At 39.8% G+C, this 22591-nt stretch overlaps 1 long non-coding RNA gene across 2 annotated transcripts in view; it reads left to right on the forward strand.

Moving 5' to 3' along the window:
• Positions 1-22591, forward strand: part of LOC135310503 (uncharacterized) — a 71480-nt gene that overhangs the window by 28818 nt on the left and 20071 nt on the right. The window contains exon 3 of one of the 2 annotated variants that reach the window (XR_010370581.1): positions 8562-8699. The exons of the other annotated variant lie outside the window; for it this stretch is intronic. This is a non-coding gene — a long non-coding RNA (uncharacterized LOC135310503). Of the gene's footprint in view, positions 1-8561; positions 8700-22591 lie in introns of those variants that run through there. 2 annotated transcript variants of the gene reach the window in all.

Raw genomic sequence — 22591 nt, forward strand, 5'->3', positions numbered from 1 at the left:
AAACTTCATGCTCTTCTGTGCTTGAAATGGCTGGAAAACCTTTTTCAGACAAAGCTTTAGAATCAGGGAAGCTGCATAGCCACTCTTGGGTTTGGGGAAGAAGAAAGCCTGGTGGGAATGAAGAGAAGATGTTTAAATGTAAAATACCGTATGTTGTTTTGTTCATTCTTATAAAGAATATTTACTATGGTGTTGAAATGCTTAATTTGTGAGCTGAGAGTTGTGGAATATAGACAGTAATGTGAAATGTTTTAAGTGTTTTAAATCTTGGTAGAGTCTCAAGTTCAGTGCTCACCTTGTTAGAAAGATTTGGTAAACGATATGCACCCTGGATACAGATCCTATGAATTGAAGCAGGTTATCTCCCAGATGCAGTAAGTGGAAAAGAAAAAGGATATAATAATGAAGAAAGAACTTTGAACTACAACCGTAAACTTCTGAATGTGACAAAGATTATCTTGGTCCCTGACAATATTACCAGGAGCTGTCAGAGGCCATAAACAAATTTTAATTAGTGTGATCTGCTGCAGGATTTGAACTTGAGTTTTTAATATTAGTAAACATGAGCTCTATTACTAACTGTTGAATTTTTTCCCCTCTACTGAAAACCTGGAGAAGAATTTAAATATCTGCATTATATGCAAGGGTATAGTAGGGTCTACACACATTTGGCAGGCATAAATGGAAACCAGAGTTATGAAATTATGTATTTATATTTGCTGAATGTATTTATCCTATGTCTTCCTTTAGATCATGTAATTCCAATATTAAGAAAACCATATTCAGTAGTCATAAACACATTTATTTTGTAGGCAACAGAGTAAGTTTTGCAGTAACATCCACAATACTTGTGTATTTGCAGCAACTGAGTAGTGTGCCAGTTTTCCTTCTCACACAAAAGCATCCTTTTCATCATCTCCACACCTTTCCACAATTTGTCTAGCATAATTTTTATATTTCTAGCTGAAAGAAAAGGGGGAGCTAGAACCACACAATTGTCTTTACGTGCCCAGTCTTCCACTTTGCCCCTGGTTGGTGTATGGTCTTTTTGAAGAGATGCAGAAATGTTAACAAAAATATCCATAGGTCAAAAAGTGTCACTGGAAAGACCACATTTTTTAATGGTTTAGATCCTGAAGGGTCTAATCTAAATACTAAGAACTAATCTAAGAACTGTTTGTGATAATGACTACATTTATGATTCAAAGTGTCTAGGGAAAGATAGGTAATCAAAAAAGTAGAATAATTTGTTGAGTTTTCTTTGAGTTGGTAGAAGAGTGAGTTTCTCTACTAACCACTGAAGAAACTGGAGGGAGTATTGGCTGCCTTGTATTCAACAGTACTATGGCTTAAATGTGGCCAAGGTTTCACAAGTTTCCACTGCCTCTGTGATGCCTACTACTCACTCATATTAAAGACAGTCTACCCGTTTCTGAGTGTGAAATGGCTCTAATGTGGGAGTAAGTGGTATTTACTACCATTTTAAGGCCTTTTTTTTTTTTTTAAACAAACTAAAGCACCATAAGCTATTCTTTAAGTAAACAGGCATCAAGCCCTGGGAATTGAAGTATATAAAAACAAAAACAATAACAATGGTCCTGGTGGTTTGGCCTGTGCTCAAGAGAAAATATGTGGGAAAATGAAATAATCTTCAGGCTGACTGAAGATGATCTAATGGAAAATAATAGGTAGGTAAGTCAGTGATTAAATTCTTTACAAATCATATACCTTCCCATGAATGAGTTGCTTAGAAGTCTATCACATGGATACACCCATCAGTTCTCCTGGAATGGCTGTGACATTATGTCTGAACTTGGCACTTTCTTGGTGTGGCATTTTGTCTAGCTTTTGAAGGGTACATTCAGGTTTCCAAATGCATAGGCACAGTCCTGTTGTTGGAGACTTGTACTATAAAATGGCATCAGGCAAGTCAAAGAGGCATGTTCTGCTTTGGTGATTGCACAGGTTTTGTGGCTGCAGTTTTAGAACTCATTCTAACCCCCCTGAGATGGCTGGTCACCATTCCTATTCTTCTTGTGCCATGAACATCAAGCAATGAAAAAAAAATTCCACAGGACTGGAAATGTTCAAACATTGCATAAAAGGTTAAGAAGCATCTTATTTGTCTAAGAATGAGAGATGCTTAACATAAATTACTTTCCAGTATCAAAATGGCCCTCAAGGACTATTGGACTTCAGTTTTTTTTATATAAAGATTTTTTTGTATAAAGCATTTGTTATATTTATTATAGATAGAGATATAGATACAGATATGTAGATATATATAACAAAGGTGTTTTGAGACAAATGTTTGTTTGACTCTGGTTAAGCAGATATTTTATTCTTATGAGTGAAATACTTTAAATGCTTTATGTTGAATTATAATATTCTTATGCAGGTTTACAGGCATACTACAAGGGGTTTTCAGTGCCTTCTTTCTGACTTGAATGAGTCAGTTTTAATAATTTTTTAATGAATCACAGTAATACATGCATTGTTTTACATATGAGTCACTACAAAATATGACCAAACATTATTTCCAAAGTTTAAAAATTTTTTTAAGCAGGAATATTGCAAATAAGTTACCACAATTGTGCATTTCATGGCCTTCAGCCTTCTGGTTATTTACTACTGCTATTATGGCTACTGCTGAAAAATAGGAAAGGTGTAGATAAAATAACTCTAATCTAGATTTCTCAGAATTATGGATAAGAAAATAACAGATTTCTTAATTTCAGCTGCTGTTGTAAAATATCAAGTAAGTTACTCTGCATGTTCTGGTATGTTGTCTGTTTTAATTACCTCACCTCTTTCTGAAATGCTAGCCTAAACAAACTCCATTATTTAACTTCACTTTTAGGGATTTATTACTGATGTTAATTTTAAGAATTCAGCATCTCCTTTTGATATAAGCCAAAAGCATTGAATGACCCCAGGGAATCCTGTATTATCTTTTGAGCCCTCACCCCTTAAGACGATGTCACAGAAATGATTATAACAGCTGGACCTGGGGCTGTCAAAAGGATTTCTGTAGAAATTACATCCCAACACCCTAATTAAGACCTTCCTTTCTGATATCCAGTGGTATGTGGGGCAGCTTCCTTTCTCCCCTTTCCTTGACACAACTTGTTGAAGAGGAATGCAAAGTCTGGGTGTGATCTTCCCAACATTAGAGTGAAAGGAAATAACATACCAAACAGATGATGGCATAAGTGCTGCTGAATCTAATTCCACCTCCACCCCTCTGGGTCACCACTCAGCAGTATTTCAAAAGGCTAAAGTCAATAGTAATAACAAAAAGCCCATTCAAGATCTGTCAGTATTAGAAGTGGAGATAGAAGGAGAGCTAATTAAAAATTGAATTTATTGATATGCTGCATGTTTTACTTTACTGAGTAAGCTTTGCTCAGGCACTTTGCAAGTTCAAAAGGTAAGGACCAAGAATGCACTGGGAAGTGCTGACTGCAACCCATCTTTATAGAGCTGGGTAAACCTGTTCAGCGTGAATAACTGTGCTTATTCAGCAGACAGGCTGTATTCTGCACTCAGTAGTGTGTGTCCCCATTCCTGATGGTACGTTCTTTGAGGGAGACAATGGAAGTTGAGAGGTTTACATCTTTTATTAACCCTCCCACTGCAACTCTGTAACATTTCTCATATCTGATGCTGCATTCATTTACATGTGAAAAACCTACAGCTATCCAGCAGTTATTACTTTTTGACACCACCTTCCTGGAAAGGAGTGATTAGTCAAACAGGACTCCTGATGCATTCTTGGAGGTAGGGATGTGGAGGGAGCGATTACACTGGTTGCCTTTCCAGGCAGAGCTACCTCTGCATAGTTTTGTTGCTTTCTGGCTGCACTTCCTGCTAAGCACTTCAGACTGCCTTCAAGTTCCCTTGGCATCAGGAAAGCCAAGGGGATTAAACTGAGGCTTAAATGCATTGCATGGGCATCAGCTAAGTGAGTGAGCATCTATGTGCTTGTGGAAGAAAGCATGCAGGGCTGTCCACCTGATAGACCCACTCCATGTAGTGGTGGTAACCACTGATCCAAAGAGCCTGCTTAAGTAACTGTCCACATGGCATAGCCTGTCTTCAATGGAATTATTCTGGCCATCACAGACAGACCCCAAACCCATGCCTGATTTGTAAATACACAGGCCAGAAAGGCCACCAGCTCAAGCACCTCACAGTCGAAGTTTAGTCCTTCTGTGCAACAGCAGGGGAGATGTAAGCTATGGTGAGTATAAAGACACCAGGGCACTGTTAGGTCTCTATTAACTACCTCCTGAGAGGAGGAGGCCTGTCTAGATGGAGGCCAATTGCTCCAAGTGATAAGCGAGCCATGCTGTGCAAAAGACGTGCAGCTAACCACCTCACGATCTTGCACACGTGTTAGCACTGAGTGCCCATTCACATCTGCTGCCTTCTCTGTATGCTTTGGCACTGTATTTAATTTAATGGTAATTCGTTTTTCTGTTTCCAAATACATATTAAGGGTCCTGTATACCAAAGTTCAGAACAGAAATTTGTTTTTCATAGGGTTACCCAATAAAATCACAACAATAACCATGGATTTTATGAATGCTCAATATTTTTTTGAAGTAGATTAGCTCTGCACTCTTGCACAACCTGACTATAACGATGATGCACTATGCATGAATGATGAAAGAAAACAATTTGGCAAGGAATTAAAAAAAAAAAATGTAAAGATTAAAAGTACATTAAAAAAATTTCTTTCTAATCTTAAGAAGATATATAAAACCTAGGAATATTAAGATGATTGCTTTGGGTTACTGTAATTTGAATATCATTCAATCTTCATTTACAAGATCTGCATATTTTTGTATGACAAGCTCTGATAGCAAAGTCAGTGATAATGAGAGTTTGATGCTTTACTTATGGACATTTTTGCTCATAGCTCAGTGATGGCGCTGTGAGATATCTTGTGATAATTTGTCTGAGAAGAAATTACCCTATAACATTTAATCATTACGTCTTTGATGTGTGGTGTGGTTAACACGCATAACATACCTAATTCAAATAACTTAGCCTTGATACACAGCTAGCTTATCCTTTAAGTCATATTGATTTTTGCCACAGCAAAAGAGCTTGCACTCCATAGTACAAATGTGTAGAACATGCAGACTTATACCTGTCCACAGATACGCTGAAATTCTCTAGGCATTCAGGACAAATTCCGATATCTAAAAACAAGAAATACGAATCAGAATAGGCATTTCATGAACTTGCTAGAAGGAATATAAAGAAAAAGATAACATACCATACCATGAAGGTACAATACATGGTACAAGGCCAGCTGTAAGAAATGTGCTGAGTAATTCCTGTAGTCTGAAATTACGTATCTAAATAACACAATTTTAGGAATTGTTTTACAGCATCATTCAACAGCTGAGATGATAACAGCAATCATAAAATGGAAGGGAGGCAGACAAGGTCACAGGAACACAGAAAACACAGTGACACTGGAAAATCTCAGGTATTGCTGTGGAAGACAAGAAGGAGTTACCGAGTTACTTCCAAGAAGCACACACCATCCATTTCCAGATGCAAGTAAAGTCATTAAGGTTTTCTAATTTTTTTAATTAGAGGGAGAACAAATTCAGTTTGTTTAGCCTTAGATACCAGGATCAAAAGGAACGCTCAGGAGAAACAGAGTCACTACAGGAACAGAGTCACTGCAGAAACAGTCACTACAGAATTCAAGTTCTCACAGGAAAAGAGAGCTTTTTTTTTTTTTTTTGTGGAAAAGCACCTAATTAACAGGTAAGAAATAAATAGTAGCAACAAAGAGTCATCTTTCACAGTAAAGAAGATTGCCAGCAAGAATGAAGGTCCATCTCAAGCTTCTCTGGTACTGACATGTGTTGACCAGCTTGCTCTTAAATTATTTGGTGTGGAGATAAGTTGTGAGTTGGCAAAGTTTACAGATTACACATAGTTATTGGGTCAGTCCCATCAAAAGATGATGGCACAGGGTTGCAGAAAGATCTTAGAGCATTGAACAAGAGGATGATAAAAGGACAGATTAAATTTAATGCTGGTAACTATGAAGTAATGCACATGGGAAAAATATAAAGATTATTATAAGTACAAAACAGTCTCAAGACTAGCACTCAAGAAAGAGGTTTTTGAAAACATTTTTTTCACTAGGGGTTAAACCCCCACTCATACTGTTAGAAATTATTACTGTCTTCTAGTTATATGGTGTAAGAGTATAAGCAAGGGATTGTTTGCAGGCAGAGGTATTAGCTTTGTCAGTACCTTAACTATGAGAGGTCTCAAATATTAACAAAGAAATAGAGAAGGAAAAAAAAAAAAAACAACAAACCCAAGCTGCACTGTGCTACTGCAAAACCGTGCTTTATCTGTGCATTGAATATTGTATGGAAACCTGTCACCCTATTTCAGAAAAGTAGCAGTAAAACAAGAAGATAAGTTAAGAAGGTTGTCAAAGCTGAACAAAGGTATGGAATTACTTGTGTCTCAGTAGAAATAAAGTGGGTCTCTTTATCTCAGGTAATAACAGGTAACACATGACTGTGGGGGATCTGATAGAAATGTCAAATCATAAATAGCTCAGAGAAGGTAAGTAAAGCATAATTTCTCACAAGAGATTGGTGGGGTCAAGTAAAAAGTTATAACCAAATGAAAAGGAAACTACTTCTCCAAAAAGAATATAATCAAATTGAGGTGTCTGTTGTAATGGTTTTGTTAAAAGTATAAATGGATTAAAAAAGAGCCTGGGCAGCTTCACAAATCATAGTCCATCATTGGCACAACTTCCAGCTTGGCAAGTCCCTAAATCACTGAGAGAAGCTGAGAGGATATACCAGCAGAAAGGTCATACTCTCCTTGCCCTATTTGTCATGTTCCTAAGCACTCACTGCTGGCTACTGTCAGTCACAGTGGCTGGGTAGACAAACTGGTGTTTTAAGCCCAAGTAAGTAAATAATTTTAAAACGCAGCCCTTGTAGTGGAAAAACCATCAAAGAGGTCTTATTCTGCCAGTATTTCAGCACTAAGACTAGTTTTTTTTTAATCTAATGTAATCTTCATGACAATTAATCATAAGGATTTCTGAATAAATATTTGCATTTTAATAAGAATGATAGAAATTTGTATGTTGAATATGATCTGAATTCTTCCTGTGCTCAGAAGAGCTGACTCACCAGCTGATGCTAATAGCCAGTTTGTACTTAATATGTTCAAAATATAAGGGTGTAAAATTACTCACATTGCCATTTCATTAATTTGCATATTAAATGTTCTTCATCCTACTGCTGTGAGTGAACAAATACAGAAAATTACATATAACAGAGAAGGGATAGTGAAACTTTTCTCCTCTATTATGCTATCTAAAACCACACAGATATAGGGTCAAGAAGGTATTCCGTTCACAAAAGATACTTTAAGAAAAACGTATAGGTATTAAGCCAATAGCAAAGGTTTTTGTGATTGGTAAATTTCAAATGTTTGCATTTGAAATGTCTGAAAAAGTAATTTTGGAGTTGGGAGGGAAGTGCAGTTTTCCTCAAAGCAGTATTGGCTTGCATTTGCCCAGTAAATCCAGTCCTTATATATCTAGATGTCGTGAAATCAAAAGTTGTGGTAATGCCATGTCACAATGCCATGCTAGAAAATCACTTGCTTGGTCATTGTCCTCTGGAGAGGTTGTGTACAAGCTATCTCCTGGGAAAGTCACAAACCTAGAAAAGCCTGTTTTTTCACAGTCCATCTCTAAATGGAGGGAAACTCCCTTGTATTTCCTCATATACACACTCAGTAGTGTCTGGCATGACATCTTTCGATCAAAGCATCTAATAGATTAGCTCTATAGCACAAGGGACCAATAAAAGCACCGGGCATGTCCAGAATTAGCCATGCTTTGCAGTTAAGTGAAAGGTTTCTTAGGAAAGGCACAACTTCACTGGGTTTGTCATTGCTGTGTACTCTGCACCACAATTTACAGTAGGATGAAGAGAGCTGTGAGTCTGCAGAGAATTTCTCTTGATGTGGGGACCTTCAAGCTTTGCACTGGGCTAAATAACTTTGCAAGGTTCAGAGTCTGTGCAGAATTAGACCCAAAGTAAATGGAGGAGGAATACTATATATGTACACATATACATATGTATACATACATGTTTACTTATGCACTCTTTCTGGACAGAAGGAATCCATGGGTATAGGGAACTGTTAATGTCACCAAGTTGCTTGCAGAGTGATAGGGCCCACTGATGGCTCTCAGTCTAACAAGCGGCCAGGAATTTGCTGTTGCTGTGTAGAATAAGAAATGACCTTGCTCAGGAGAGAAAAGTTTCCTGAAAAATATACTCCTCTTGAGAAAGGTGAGATGGTGTTTCCCAATATTAAGTCCCTGTGGTAGGGACTGTGCTTGAGCAAAGGTGAATTTGGTCCCGTCAGATTTACTGTCTTTCTCTGATTAGTTTTCTGCCCATGCTGGGTCACTGAGTGCAGGGTGGCAGCTAAGGACAGTTGTGCATGATGGAGTTGTGGGTATTTCATCTTCTTTCCAGGTCCCCATGATGGTATATCAGGCTAAAGAAGTGGAGAGAAACTGTGTCCTTGTGCTAGGATTGCACCAGCTACTACTGCCCCTGGAGAAGTGACAGGAGTAAAAGAGAAGCTTCTGTACCCTCAGACCATTATGAATTCTGCAGGTGAACTTTGTATTTATATTTTTTTATGTAAGAATTTATGTGATTTTATACTTTTAGAGCCCAGGTTGGGTTCAGTAGGGGCTGCAATTTCATAAGATTTCTAAGTAATTTTGGAGAGTTTCCACCAAATGCACTGAAAGCTACTACTGTTTATCATTCTAGCGTGTACAACATACATATTATAGAAGCACCTATTTGCTCTGAGAAACCTAGGCAAAGACCTTCAATACTCGAAAATTCCTGAGTTTTCAGTGTGACCTGAAGAAAGAAGCTTATGTCTCGATCTCCAAACCACAGGTCCTAGCTCTCATGAGATGGCTTTCATGTTAACTTTCTTCTCAAATTTATTTCTCAGGCTCTTGGCACTGCTGTTGGCTTCCTTGGCTTGTTACTCAAGCCTGGCATTGTCTTTTGGTTATTCCTGCTATTCATCTTCCTACTGCTTATCTTGGCCTCTCCACTCTGTTTCTCATCCACCCTCAAAAGAGTTGGCGTTACTACCTTCCCAAGCTTTTCTTTTAGAGGCTCTGACAATTTTTTTCATCTCCCAAGGCACATCTATTAATTCTCCTAGCTGTTTCCTTATCTATTCCAAGTTTCTCACCTGTTCATTTCCCCAGACCTTAGCAGTGTTACAGCACACCTGTTAGTTATTCCAGGACATTTCTTATCCCCCATCATACCTCTACTTTGTTTACTTTGTCATATGTTCCATGGATTTTATTTCTCATGATCCACTTCTTCCCTGTCCCAGATGGTACAGGTACAATGGAGCTGCTATGAGAAACTCTGCTTTGTCAATTCCACTCAAACAGAACACCTAGCATTGCAACTGGGGATGAACAGCACAGGTACTTATAAGGTCTGCTATAACAGTCCAGTCTCCCAACCTTCAGGGATCATGGACAGGCAAGCAGAATGCCCAAATGTTGGCCTGTGAATGTCAGTAGAACAGGAAACAGGATAGAGTTTCTGGCTATAGTTGTGTTTTAAAAATGAGAGAAAAATATATGAAGGTAGATGAAATCTTATTTGCAACCTTAAAAAAAAAGAAACCTCTAAATCTTTAGCAAGGTTTCACCATCATTGCACTGCTTACTGTATTGACTTTCCCAGACAGCTTGTCCCAAAATACACAGAGAGGGAGAGACATGTCTGCCTGTGTCCAGGCATGCACTTTCATTTGTGATTTTACTGGTGTCCTTTGGCACCTCTAGAGAAGAAAGGTGACTGCTGAGTGCAGTTCCTCTGGCAGCTGCAGTTTCATGTGCTCTCTGCACCCTTTCCAGACCTGCTGGTGGTGTTGCCTATTCTGTCTCCAGATTTGTTACCCTTTCACCAGTCACACCAGCATCATGAGCACCAGGTTAAGTTACTCAGCAGAAAATAAGCCTGTGGGCTGTAAGCCTGAGCAGCTCAAGGGCCTCCCTAGGTTGGCAGGCATCACTGCAAGTCAACATCATGCAGGTGTGAAGAGTCTGACTTTAGTCGTTGCCTGGGGTTCCACGAGCCTTGTGCTTTCTCTCAGTTGCACTGCATGCTCATTTTGTTCAGAAAAGGGTATGTAGCAATCTACTTCTGCATGCTGCACAGTGAGACCAAAAGTCTCCTTAATTGCATCCTTTTCCGTTCTGCATTGCAATTCTGTGCTCAGCAGTTGTTTCTTATTACCTAATATAGTCTATATTGAAGATAAAAGGTATATGCCATGAACAAAGGCTGTTTTAGCCATTTTCTTTTCAGAATAGTTAAAGGATTTTCTGCATCACATATTTTCTCTGTAGCACGCACAGAGTCCTACTCATCAGAGTTTACCATGTTCTGATAACCTGCTCTTGGAATTTGTGTGGGTTGTGACTTTTAATGTGCTTATTACTGCTTATTAACAAAAAAGCAGCAGCACATCAATGGCATTTGTGCAGATGAATCCCTCTACTATGATGAAAGAATTTATCTTCACATTCAAAGAATGCAATTGTCCTGAGTCAAGTTCTGCTAATCAGAAACTATAAACAACCCAGTGCTGATGAGCAATACTAAGTTGGGGGAATGCAGGTAATCAAAAGAATGCAGCTTTGCAAGCAAAGCACCTGAAAGTACTTAAGTGTTTCTGTGCAGCATACTTCTGGTCTGCATAAAAAATAAATAAATATTTTACTTCTATCATGTAGGAGTTGCAAAGCACAGTGACTCAGTAGTATGACTAACAAATTTTATTCTTGGAGACAAAAATAACAGGCAATCATCCAGCAATAAGTATAACATTTAAAATCAATCTTTCCTTGGTAATCTCCTATACATTGTCGTTTCTTGCTTTGGGCCATATCAGAAGCCTCTTAGTAAATGAACCTTTTCTGGAAAAGCAAGCTTGCTATCTGAATAGGAGATCTCAGCCTCCTAAATTAGACGCAGAGGAATAAACTTCCACTTGGAGGCTTTGTTCGACCTTCTCTCTGATAGTAAGAGACTAACCGAAGGCATCTCCAAGAAAGAAGCAGAAATGAAACCAGAGGCAGGAGATGTCTCCCATATATTGTGATAAAGTTGTCACTGCTTTTACTGATTAGTATTAGCTGCAACTTAAAGTTGTGATTTGTAATTCTGGGTTTTTTGGCAATATTAATTGGACCAACAAAGCCCAAGGTCAGAGTAAAGCTTCTCAGCGTCTGATTCTAGAAGGTTTTGGAGGATTTTTCAAGGGTCCTCCAAAGCATTTTAAAAGATCTTGCCCTTTCAGTGAATATCCAAATTACAGAAGTCATGCATGTAGGTTAATGCACTGACTTCCTTCATATAAAGTGTAGGTGCTTTTTTTGTCCTTTAACACCATTTGTAGTTGGGATAGGATTGTGAGATTGTGGAAATAAAATTAAAATCAAATTTGCAAATATATTATTCAGAGTTTACAAAGATCTCAAAATTATTAGTAAAACAGCGAAAGAAAATTAATGATCTAACTTTTGGATCTAAAGTGTTTCTGTGTTAGATATACACCTTCTTAGGCAGTCACAAGGGATGGGTTAAAATTTTAAGTGATCAGTAATAAATCATTGTCTTAGGCCGTTGTTCAGCAATTCAGAAAAATTAAAACTTTTGGTGCCTCGAGGGCTACTTTTCCTCACTCACAAACAAGAATCAGTTGTCTTTATTGATAATATTAAGTGTTCAAAAAGGGCAACATAATTCAGGATGACATGCAAAACAAATTCCTCAAGTCTATCTGTTCCACAGTCTTTTGCTTTGCAGAGGCAGCAGCTGAGCCAGTGCCTCACTCGCCCTCCTCCAGCCACCCCTTCTTCAGCTTCTCCTGGCCCTGCCCTAGCAGCAGCTCCCTGCTTGCCTGATTGGCAGGCAGGCCTGGTTGGCCTCTGCTTCTGGGAGGTGGGGGATTTTAGGACTCAGTGCCCAGATGATATTCATGAAAGTATTCTTAATGCTGAACAATAGTGCCGAAGCATCATGAGGCAGAGGTTTCATCAACATTCCTCTTCTCCTAAAATCCCTGTTGTTACAGCGAATTGAGGTCTCTCTTGCAGCAGACTCCTGGGAGTGCCTGAGCTCCAGAGAAAGGAGCAGCCAGCTGCACACCGTACCCTCTAAGCTCTGTCTCAAGCACACACACCCAAAATGTGCGTTAGCTCCCAGAAACAAGCTCTTGTGTCATGAGGAGTTTTACAGAGGAGTGATTTTGAAGGACTTCCAAGACAGCAGCACTGGTGGGTTGGTTTTATTTTTGCTTTTTTTTTTTTTTTAACTCTTGACTGGAATGTCTAGACCAGGTTTCTAAACTTCCCAATGATCATAAAATTATCTCAGCAAAATGCTGTACAAACACAAGACTCCCTTTTATCTGGAAAGAGGAGTCTGAACTGCTGAACATTTTTGGCTGCCACATCAGAATCTTCATGTGCAGTGAACTCTGTGATTTTGCTGATGAGAACTGTGCGTGGCAGAAGTACATGAAGGAAACTTGTATTCCTGAACCTGTATTTGACCCAAGTGTCTTGAGCAGTTTACAATGACTTCTTAAAGTCCTGCCTAAGCTGCAGCGGTGCTTTGGGGAATGATACTGAGCTTTGTGGAGGTTTGACACAGGGAACATGCAACGCTGCATCTCAATTCTGATGGGGGAGCAGTAAGAGGTACAGAAGGCTCATTTGTCTGTGCCTGTCAGTTTAAGGTAGGTGTTAGGGATGTGACAGGGTAACACAGGTCTCCATACAGAAAAATAAGCTGTCCTTGGATTTTGGACAACTGAATGTATCATTTTACAAGAGAACTGCTTTTGCCTTCCTGTATTCCTTAGCCCTGTTTTAGAGTTAATAATATTACTGCAACTTTTTCTTAATGGGTAGCTCAGCATCTCCTGGAGTCTTAGGAAGAGCCCTCTGAGCACATGAAATATTTGGTGCACTGGTTCTCCTGAAGAATATGCTTTTGCTTTTTTCCTGTGTTGCAGAGCTTTGAGATCTCAACCTGATAAATTCTGCAATTCTTTTTTGAAGAAACAATGTTTTGAAAATGAATAATTAAAAAAACTGAAAAGCAGGACTGCTGGGATTTCTCAGCTATTGTAATTGTATTGTGCAGGCAGACTCACATGAAGTTAGCTGCCTTGAGCATGGTTTGCAAATTGGCTGCCGTGGTGTGGGGCTCATTTTGGGCTGAAAGACCTCCCCAGGAGCACAGGTGAAGAGGTGGTTGATGCCCTATATTAAAACTAGCCTTAATGTGGGTTTGCTGTATAGAGACATGAGAGTTGACACATAATGTGAGGGGAGGAGGATGGGCTGGTAAATGCAATTTGACCATGCAATGTGCTCTTGTGTAGGTGGTAAGAAATATGTTCAACCCTCAAAAATAGCCACGCAGCCCTTGAAAAGATGGTGGGAATTTACACGTATAAGTGAGAGAGTGGTTGAGCTGAGATACTGGAGTTGTGACATCCGCTTTGAGTTTTTCCTCTGCACTGTTACTCACTATTTTCCATTTAAATTTGTCAGAAGTGTGCACAGTGGGCGTGTGAAAGGGGAGATGAGCAAATCCCATGTTCCTGATGGAGGTGTCAGCCCATGCTGGGCTGTGTGGTGGATAGGTCTTCAGCTGAGGACACCCCTGTTTTCTATACCTGTTTAACTACCTAGACAACACGTATGGCATTGTCTTGCAAATTCATGAGTTCCCAGCGCAGGGCAATAGGAATCTGGGCAAGAGTAAAGACTGTTTTTTCTAAATGATTGCCTGAGAAGTGGAAAGGGATTGCCCACATGCAAAAAAATCCCAAGGACCCCAAGGAGGCTTCTCCAGCAATGTGCAAGGGCTCAGACTCCGAGCTTATGTCTCCTTCTTGTGTGCAACAGTGGTAGCCTCCTGGACATTATTTATTTTTGCTGCATATGTGTGAGGAAGAACTCAGTACCTTTTGGATATTGTGGTTTAGACCAGCATTATTCATGTCTTTTCCCAGGCCTTTACAAGCTGGGAAAGTCACCTTGTGTTCAACCAATACTGGGTGTATCCCACTTCAGCTATTGTCAGGGAGCCAGCATTTCATCACTCGGCAGGCACATTGCAGTCACATAATGGAGGCAGGAACTCAGCTGAAATAAAGCAATGCTGAGAGCTTGTCAGAAATGTAAATGATATTGCACCTATTGTCAGCGACATATCCTCTATTGTTCTCACAGTTGTTTCCCAGCCGAAAAAATGCTGGGGAGCCTGCAGGATGAAACCAATGCCTGCTTACTGTAACATGCTCCATCAGGAACAGCTAACTGATCTCATGGTGCAAGTAGCATACAACTGTGGCAAGGAAAACTGAGTACTGAAACCTGATGTTCATAGTGCTGCAAAGCTGTGGCTGCATAGTTTCCACTGTCTGTGTCAGCATCATGGCGAAGTCTGGAAGTGCACAGTTTACCACAGTCTGGGGGAAAAGGTGGTTCCTCCTGACCTGTGTGGGATATAAAGATACATGGGTCTTACCAACTTTGGTCCAAAAGAGGAAGGATTGCTCCACATGGGAAAACAGGTATTTAGATGAGAGCCAAGCAAAGCCCCAGTAAGTTCAAAGGGATTTCTGGGTACAGTTTGTTTAGCTGTCCTTACAGAAAAGAAACCTTAAAAGATGGTGGTTTTTAGAAACTGAAAATAAATATGCAGGCATGTCAACAGATACGTTATTGAGAGAGGTGAGATGCCATTTTCTGCAGGCATGTTGCTTTCAGGCACTTTGCTGTATTTTTCTCCATTTCAAGTGTGATACAAGCATTCCTCATGATGTTTATAACCCAGGCCTTCAGAACTTGCTCATGGGGATAGGGATTACTTGTGTGCATGAATCTGGCTGAGCCTGACCACAAACGAGGGGCCTAATGCAGAATTTTCTGTATGTGAACTTTGAGATGTTGGAAATGCTTCTTATGCTGAATGCAGAGAAAAGTACCTTGATTAACTTACTGAATATGTTTTTGCAATAGTCCCTGTTGAAGTGATAGGTGTTTTTAAACTACTTCAAATAGCTCAAATTTCAAATGGGAAACTTCTTTGGAAAGGAAGGTAAAAATTTCATCTTGGAAATGTTAGATTGGTTGGTTTAATAACTGTAAATGTCTTAATGAAGGTTTTGTTTTAGAAATGGAGAGAACATTAAATGCCAGTCCCTTCCCACAAACAGTTTCTGCTTTGATGAATCCTTGCTTTCTGACAACAAAAATATTTTGTCAGAAGACATCCAATCTGTTGTACCTGCAAACGCTCCTGTTGTTCAGAAGTACCTCAGGCATTCAGTCTGTAGGTCACAGAGAAGAGGATGAGTTAGTGGGTCATGCCCCTTGGACAATTATTTTTGACCAGTGGATCCTAATACGCAAGAATTAAGGAAAGCTGGCAAAGAGAGACAAGGGAGAATAATTTCCCTGTTCCTCTTCATATGCTTGCACAGTAAGAAAAAGAATGCCACTTTTTCAGATTTGTTTCCCTACCACTTTTTAAAATTTATTTTCCTAAAGTCTCTTCTTCATTCCTCCCCAAGATTCTTTTATGACTTCTCCCCACTGGTTAGTATTTCACTATATTTTAGAAAATTTATTTCTAGCTATTTCATTAGGACAACAGCAACACTGAAGTCAGATGCAAGTAATGCCATCATGTCTATACATTGCAGAAGTACTTCTCATCCCTTTTAACAGGAGTTTCCCATGAGGTAATGGCATTAGTCAGCATAGAAGCTGTGCAGCACAGACAAAATCAAACAGGGATAATTTGCACAGAGATAAGTGTGATTTGTTTTGTGTCTGTTGCCTTTGACCAGTTCTCTGATCATACCAAGACCTCCCTCTCTCTTTTCTTCAGCAGTGATGCTTGCAAGAGGAATAGAAATGTAGTCATACAGTTCTGTGGCTGCACATCCCTGCAAGAAACTGCAAGGACAGCTAAGAAAATTGGTTATTTGTAGGTACCTGCCAGACAGTGAGTGCACAAGGTCAAATATGGTCTGTGGAAAGATGCAGGCAACTTTTAGCAGCCTTGGTTTGTTCCTGGTTTGGTAGGATCTGGCCTAGACATAGGAAAATGCTTTGTTGTAAGAAGAACCCTTTTTATTTTACCAGAAATACCTCCTCAGTCTAATTATACAACACATGTAAAAATACCATGTGTGTCACCCAGGTCTTTTTCCCTTTCCATTTAAATTCCCTTTGCCTTGCTCGATATGAATTGAGCCACTCTCATCTGAGTCCCCCTCCACTTTGAGCTTCTTGGAGCCACTAGGAAAAAATGCAAGGTCTTGCGTTCATGTCAGGTTGGTATTGTGATTCTTGATCCCTTACCTTTCCCCTTCCTACACCACAATAAAATGTAACAGCTATTTATTTCATCATAGATCTTCCATGCCATTCATCTTAAGCCTGAATAGCAGAGACACAATACAGACATGAACTTTCCTTATTCACAAAATGTCACTGAAGGTTACTTTGTGATACCACAACATTAATTTTTTTTTATTTAAAGCACATTCTTCTACTTATTTCTAGAACTCTGCCCCGTAATGGGTTACTTGTCTGTAATTTGCATTTTAGATCTGTCATCAGAGAGTTGCTTAGCAATACCTGTTGCAGGTATCTTTCTGCCTCCATCTCATCTGCCTTTAATCCACTGAGTGGGTGTTTGCCTTTGATTGTAAGAAAGTTCCCAGATGCATCACTGTTCATTTCCAAATACCTGGAAGGTATCTTCCAGTTGTTTGACCATTTTACCCATCCTGCCCAAACGTAAGGCCAGGTCTAGAAAAGGAGATTCTGCAATGTTCCCAATGATGATAGGATTTCTGGGGCATTTCCTGACCTGGTGAGACCACATACGAAATTTTACAAGGACATTTCCCTTTTTTTTGTGTGGTTTAAATAGCAAGGTTGAGAAACTGTAATTTCAAGAAAATGAGAGTGCTATATCAGTGTTTGAGCTAAGAAATAAATCCCTGGTCCCTTGAGGAACTGAAAATTAAGTCAAATTCCTTAAGGCTTTGCAAAACCCGAAGTTTTCCACATTTTGAAAGAATATCATAGTTTTGTTGTTTAGGTGAACATTATTTATGTGATTAGAAATTTTGGTGTATGATGGATGAAAGAAAAGGGGAAAATGACCACAGTAAACACAGAGGATGGGAGTATGCCATAGCACTAGGCACTTTTGATAAAATGTGTCTGGGTTTGGATTCATGTCCTTAGACAACCCCTACACATAGTTGTCTTAATTCTGGTCAAAATGATCTTTTTTATCTAAACTGAATGGAAACTAATCCTATTAATTGAACACAGATGGAGTTTTAATATATAACTTAGAGTAAAAAGGGAAAGGCAAAAAGGGTTATTTATTTTGAGAATTATTTTAAATATTTTTCTCATTCTTTACACAAACAGCAAACATCAGTACTGTGTTCTTTCATTAATTAAAAAAAACAAACACCATAATTGTGGGTGCCTGGGAGTTGTAGGTTAGGTGGTGCTGAGACCTCCTCTTCAGCTCTCAGCTGACTTGTTGCAGCGTTGAAGAGCTTGCTTTGTGCCAAAGTCAGACCAAATGTGAGAGAAAAGCCGCATTGTGCCAACTGCATCTGCCAACGGCTAGGTTCATGATTCAATGACTGAACATGTTTGTATTTAAAAACAAACAAATAGCTTACAAAGGGACGCAGGGAAGAGTACATTAAAAATGTATTTACTGTGAACATGCCTTTCAGCCTCCCATTGAAGCGTACGTGTTGGGATTTGTTCATCTCCAGTTGCTGTGAGATGTTTTCTTCAGACTCTCAGACAAGGGTTTTCTTTTCAAACTGTTCGGTCTGGATCCATGCAGAAACGTGATTGTGTTAAAAATCTGATCGGGAAAGCAAAACTCCACTTGAACCTGGAAGAACAAAACCATGAGTATCTGATTGCTGCTCAAGGCACAGAGTCATCAGGGGGCTGGCACAACAAGACATGTGTAAGAAATTGCACAGACTCATGAATTTTGGGCTTTTGTACTTCATCCATTGACACTGGAATAATTTACAAGCCAGAATTAAAGTTCATCCCCCACTTTGGTGTGAGCACCGTTGTGCTGTGCATGGCACCCACCCAGCGAGGAGCAGCTTCTTCATCCCCTCCCCTTGTGGCACCTACGTCTCCTCCCTCCTTGCCCAAGGGTCTGCGTTCCCTTGCTGCTGCCCTACCCTCGCTGCTGTCCTGAGGGAGCATCCCCCCTCCTTCCCTGCCCTGCAGACACCCCACCCCTTGTCCTTCTGGTGCAGAAGTGGGACTCCTGCTGCCTTGTGCATTTAAAAGCAGAATCTGCTCATGCCAGTGTGGCAGAAGGCACTGTTAAACTGGCTCACCCTCACCATCAGTGACTGGGAAGGCCAGCATGAGGGACAGCAGGCAGAGGACTAGCCCCTGTACTTGCACCGAGGGGGAGCAGGAGGCATGCAGTGGGTCTCAGCATCAGCTCTGCTAAGCAGATTACAGTGCCTCTACCACAAAGAGGTTCTGGCTGGTGAGAACAGCCATGCAAAAAATTATGCAAAGACTTAGAGCAGAGTATTTGCAAATAAAATTGCAGGCAAGATGTTGTGATTCGCACTGGTCCTGTCCTGGAGTGTAGGTCTGCCTCACATTTTCCCTTGAAAGTAATCAACCTAATGAATTCTGCAGTGGTGCTTACCTTGTTATGAAAATGACAGAGCAAAACCCAAATGAATGCCATCCTCTCTTCCACTGTTTCTATACCTGTGGTGCAAAGAACTTTGAAAGGTGGTCCATTCAGTGCTTTCCAAAAGTATAAGTAAGTAAAGCACCAGACTCTAGCTTTGAATTTTAATTTATTTCACTTATTTTAATGCTTTAATTTTATTTGATTGCTTGTATATGAGGGGGAGAGCAAAAACTGCTCTGTGATATTCAGAGACTCAAATATTACTGAGTGTGATATTAGAATAGATATACATTTTTTTCTATGTCCTTTTTTACATAAGTTGTGAAATGAATAAAATTAGGTCAAATAAAATTAATTAAACTAAAAATTAACCCTGATTTCTACTAGCAGCCACATATGGAGCTCTCCCTTTATGCTAATGGACTTTTTTCTTCAGAAAAATTAGACTATCTTAAGAGGTAAATAAAGCTGATAAATGCTGTTTAAATCATTGCAAGAGGTGGGTAAAGAGATTTCCTCTGGGATACCAGCAGGAACTATTTAGAAGTTCAAGGGAAGAAGCTTCCGCAGCTTTCCTAGTGAGACAGTCCTGTGGCTCATTAGTGCCCATTGAGACTTTCCTGCTATTTAGGCCCACCCTTCCTTTACTTTCTTATAGTGAGATATTAATTTGCAATAATAAAGTATAACAGGAACTAGTCAAGTTTACAGCAAGTCAGAACCCTATGTAATTCTACATACTGCTACTAATGATTTCTGCTATAACATCCAACAATTCTTGCTGGCTAAATTACATTTTTGTCCTGCTCCATATGATAACGCTTTCTCAGGGAAATGTAGTTGCTTTATTTGTCTTGAAATATGAATAAAACCTAACAGAAACCTTTCACTGAACCTTTCTTCTCTGCCTAAGCCTACTTGCATGTATAGTAATTCTGTATAAAGGTCACTTCCAATTTTCTTCACCCTGAAGGCTTCCCTGTAAAACCTCAGAAGATGTCCTGACAAGCTCTGCCTGACATCTTTGCCTCCAGTTTCAAAGTGATGATGACACCACCGTGTTTGCCTCCCTGGGAACCTGGCAAAAGCACAAGTGTGCACAAAGAGAGTCTTCACTCATTAAAACATACAGAGACATCGTACAAAGGAGCCTTTCCCCCTTATCTCTAGATAAGATTTTAAAGAACAGAATGGGAGGAAGAGAGGAGAAGACTAATGCATTGTCTTTTATATATTACTGATTTCCGTAGGACTTTCATCATAGCAAATCTCAAATTTCTTAAGATGTTATGGACTGTTTAAAAACACATGCACATATACCACTGCAAGGAAATTGGAGAGCAAACTAATGAAGGCATACAATCTTTGTGAGCTGCAACGCAGTGCAGTTCTATGGTAACCTAGATGACACAGGTCATGAAATGCTGGCACTGCTGTCAGGGAGTGAAAGTCATCTGACTTCAGTGGAAATACGCTGACCTGTTTCCCAAGCCAGCTTGTCCTGGAGCTGGGTTTCTCTGCAGAGTGCACAAACCAGTTTGCGCTGTGTGAACCATCCCACGCAGCAGACAGGTCCTCACCACGCTGCCCCCTCCAGACCCCTGTGCTCATGTCCCCATTGCTACTTTCACTCACCATGGTCTGGCTTCTGAGGAGTGAAATACGCATCCTGCAATTAGTTTTTAATATTCTGTTTAACTTTTTTTTTTTTTTTTCAATAAAGCACCTCATTACATCAGATTAGTGAAAGGAAACAATTTGCCAGTTGGCTGGTTTTTAGCATACGCTGAAGCAGTCTTGAATAGTTCCCATAATATTAATGTATGGTGTCTTTGTCCTCAGGGCATTTACTATTGCCAGATGTTTCTTCCTCCTCCTGCTGCGTGAAGCTCAAAATTGCAACATATGCTGCAAAACACATTCCTTTGTTTCTTAACTCCTGCACCCACATTTTCACCTGATGTTTATCAGCATAACTCAAATCAGTCTAGGGCAGATATTCAGCTTTTCTGGAGATACTTTGCCATGCACCTGGATCTGCCTGGTAGGTTGCTCCTAAAGCCCTTGCAACAGGATAGATTTCTGTGTAACCTTTCCTTCTCCACAAGTATGTAAAGCAGCGCTTGTGTCTCAGAGTCAGGGATTCAGCAGATGGGGCAAAGTCTGCTTAATGACAAAGGTAAATAGTAGATAATATAATGCAGGCAAGGGTGGAAATAATGCGTACATTTTACTGTTGTAAAAGGACAAAATTAAAGCTGTATTCATCCATATTCAGCTCCTGAGCCTGCCAATGCCAAAGTGAAGTGCACTGAAGATACCCGAGCAGCAGGCAGTGAACATGTGAGGTGGTGAGCACACATGGTCTTTGGGACCACAGATGATCTTTGGGGAACCATGCCTACAGAAGGGGTAACCACTGCTGGTGGCTCATCACTATTTTTCTGCCCCATGTTGTTACACAGAACAGGTGGCCCGCAGCACAGTTAATTTGCTGCTCCCTTACTTCCCACAGCGACCAGGAAAATCAGGTGGGGCATTTTGAGCAGCAGACATTACTGCCAGGCTTATTTTTCCTCATACAAACACCTCCACCAGTAGAAGGCTGGAGGTAGCAACCCTGGGCTGGGTGGCTGGTGAGCCTCTGGAGGCGATCATCTCTCCCACCAGTACGCCAGGAGCTGGCAGTGTGAGTGATGGCCCTAAAAATCTTCTTAATTGGCTTTTATTCAAAAGCAGTGCTCTTCTAAGATTACAGCACTGAGAAAGGAAAGTCAGCGGGGACCTGTGGTCAAATTAGGGTCAATGGATTGCTTCATGTGTGTCCTGTGGCCAAGGGAAGACATGTTTCAGCACTGTTATTTTTTTTAATCATCATAGAAACACTGAATTTTCAGGTTTTCTGATATTTTTATTGTTAAGAAACCAAAGCCTATTAAAGATACATTTTCTCCTGCTCTGCAAGGGTCACTAGTTATTTCAGTCTGGGAGAAAAAATGAATTTCTTTGAGAAAAGTAATGATAACTCCTTCTCAATGTCTGGTTTTCTTACAAGTGGGGGTCTAAAAGCAAGCCCTAACTGTGGTCCCCTTATTACCTGGAAAAGTATTTGTTTTCTCAACCAAGGTGTTTGGCAATAGCAAATAATAATTTTGTGGTTTTTTTTTTTCTCCCTCTTGAAGCGTATTGACAATTTTCTGTTTCTAACTGAAAAGATGGTTTTCAGTTCAGTAGGCTGACAAATGAGGCGTGGTACCAGGCTACACTCATAATCAAAATGAACAGTGTAAACCAGATCTTAGCAGCTCTTGTCATAGCTATAAGTGCTACATTTTTGTAAAGGAGTGATTTTGTTGGTACAAAAACACTTCATCACATCTTGAACAAAGCCTACAGGGTGATATAAGGACAGATAAAATAGCACTTTATCTCTGCAAAGAGGGTATCCAGGGCTGACAGAAAATTTATAGAATTGAAGTTCCTTAAGACTCAAGAAAATTTTAGCCAAGACTCTTCCCTGAAGGGAATCTTGGAGTAAAATGTTAATTTGCCAGTTGTATTGTAAATATATAAGTAGCTGAAGATGTTCAATTATTTATATGGAGTTCTGATGTTTTTACAATTATCTTTTCTTTGCAGTAATGGGACTATTGGAAAAACACTGCTATAAAGTCTAGCCAGAATTTTAATAATTT

The sequence above is a fragment of the Phalacrocorax carbo genome, chromosome Z (genome assembly GCF_963921805.1).
Source record: "Phalacrocorax carbo chromosome Z, bPhaCar2.1, whole genome shotgun sequence".
Taxonomy (NCBI): domain Eukaryota; kingdom Metazoa; phylum Chordata; class Aves; order Suliformes; family Phalacrocoracidae; genus Phalacrocorax; species Phalacrocorax carbo.